General features: G+C 43.8%; 1 pseudogene; it reads left to right on the forward strand.

Annotated features, from left to right (window-relative positions):
* The window catches only part of LOC137458326 (28S ribosomal RNA), an 8,477-nt pseudogene that overhangs the window by 3,168 nt on the left and 2,809 nt on the right, over window positions 1-2,500 (forward strand).

Genomic DNA, 2,500 nt, shown 5'->3' on the forward strand with positions numbered 1-2,500 from the left:
TAGCTCAGCCCACGGCGCAGTTAGTTGGGCAAAGTCAGTTGCTCTTTGAGGGAAGAGCTTCTGACCGATTCCTCCCTCACATTGACTTCACAAAATGGTTCGTCAACTACGTAGCCTTTTTGTCACCATAGGCACCCAGACCAGTCCTGCAGATTGGCTGGAGGTTGCGACCAAACGTGATATGAGACTACCAGACGAGGAGATAGGGGTATGTCTGGCTGGAATAGAGTTCATGAACTCAATGATAGCCAATGACAATACTGCCTACGATCCTATCTGGAATGAGAAACTGATAGTATTGCCGGAGGTGTATGTAGGACCCACTTCTCCAGCTCATGGGAAAGATATCCGAGATGAAAGCACAGAGAGGAGCAGGAACGAGGAGGTGGAGTGTCCTGAAACCCCGAGCTCTATGAGTCAGCTCTCAATACTAACCGCATCGCCCGAGCTGGATAATACAGCTGACATCTGTCCTGGGACCCCCCTGGTGAAGATGCCAGAGGACAACCCGACATGTCCATGCTGTACCACTCGGGCAGGCAATATGACGAGATTGATTGACCATCTAAAGAGAGCCCATGGGAAAAGAAAGATCAATTTCCAATGTTCCCGCTGTGGGAAGACAAATGAAAAGCATCATAGTATCTCATGCCATCTCCCAAAATGCAAAGGGGTCCAAGAGCCTACCCAGGTAGAAGGGTTTATGTGTGAAGAATGTAAAAAATGTTTTAAAACTAAAATTGGCTTGGGACAACATAAGAGATTAGCTCACCCAGCCCTGAGAAACGCAGAAAGAATTGAAGCATCTCGCCCCAAAGAGACCTCTAAAAGAGGTGCTCACAAGAAAATCTGGTCCCAAGAGGAAACAGAATTATTACAGAAACTAAATCAAGAGTTTGAAGGGAGGAAAAATATTAACAAATTGATTGCTGAAAAATTAACAACTAAAACAGCCAAACAGATCAGTGAAAAGAGAAGACTATTAAGAGAAACTGTGGTGCCAGAAAGAGAGAAAACACAAGAGAGCAAGAACAGGTTAAAAGAGGAGAGGACTGTGATTCCATCTTCTGGTGAAAGGGAGCTGCTAGCCCACTATAAAAAGACTATTAATGAAAAGATGACATCAGGGAAGCTGCCCATCCTTAAAAATACATATAAACAAATAATTGAAGGCAAAACAGACTCATTAAAATTACTCAATGAGGTAGCTCAGGACCAATATTTATATTTGTTTGAGAAATCAATTGAACAGAAAGCGCCAAAAAAGAGCCAACGTAAACCTCAGCAGAAGAAACCTCAAAAGGAGTGGATGAGAAAAAGAGCCAGAAAGCGTGGAGAATTTCTCCGATTCCAACGCCTCTTCCGCTTAGATCGAGGGAAGTTAGCTAATATGATTCTGGATGAAAAAGACTCTGCGCAATGTGCCATCCCCCTGGAAGAGGTCAGTAACACCTTCAGATCTAGGTGGGAGTCTCAGAACTTATTTCAAGGACTTGGAGCATTCCAGTCTGTGGGGCGGGCGGATAATTCGGCTTTTAAGGAATTGATTACAGAGAAAGAGATCCTTAAGAATATCAAAGACATGAATAAAAAATCGGCACCAGGCCCTGATGGGATCACCCTGAAGGCCCTGCTTAAAATGGATCCAAATTGTGAGGAGATCAAAGAACTATTTAATCTCTGGCTGTTAAGTGGCAAAATTCCAGATGTAATAAGGGGATGCCGAACAATCCTAATACCTAAATCATCAGCGCCCGAACGCCAAAATGATATTAACAACTGGCGGCCAATTACTATTGGTTCCATCATCCTGAGACTCTATTCAAGAATCTTAACTGCGAGGTTGGCAAAGGCGTGTCCCATTAACCCCAGGCAGAGAGGCTTCATTCAATCTTCTGGCTGTGCTGAGAACTTAAAACTATTACAGCTATTAATTAGGAATGCAAAGAAACAAAAGAAACCCCTGGGGGTTGTCTTTGTCGATTTGGCCAAAGCCTTTGATTCAGTGAGCCACACCCACATCCTGGCGGTGCTAAAGCAAAAGGGCCTGGATGACCACATAATAGCATTAATTAAGGACTTCTATCAAAACATCCACACCAGAATCAAAACTAAAGAAGGAGAGTCTGAGTCAATAGGAATCAAAACTGGTGTGAAACAGGGCGATCCCATGTCACCACTCCTCTTTAACCTGTGCATTGACCCTCTGTTATGTAAATTAGAAGAGTGTGGGGAGGGGTTCCAACACGGGAATGGCAAATTAACAGCTCTGGCTTTTGCAGACGACCTGGTCCTGCTGAGTAAGTCCCAATCAGGAATGGAGAAAAATATTGAAATTCTAGAAGCATTTTGTGACTTAACTGGATTAAAAACGCAGGGGGAAAAGTGCCATGGTTTCTTTATTCAACCAACTAAGGACTCTTACACCATCAATGACTGTCCTCCATGGCTTATCAGCGGTACCCCTTTAAACATGATCCACCCGGGTCAGTCAGAGAAA

The sequence above is a fragment of the Melanerpes formicivorus genome, unplaced genomic scaffold (genome assembly GCF_026170545.1).
Source record: "Melanerpes formicivorus ecotype bairdi unplaced genomic scaffold, bMelFor1.0.p_v2 SCAF_238, whole genome shotgun sequence".
Lineage (NCBI taxonomy): Eukaryota > Metazoa > Chordata > Aves > Piciformes > Picidae > Melanerpes > Melanerpes formicivorus.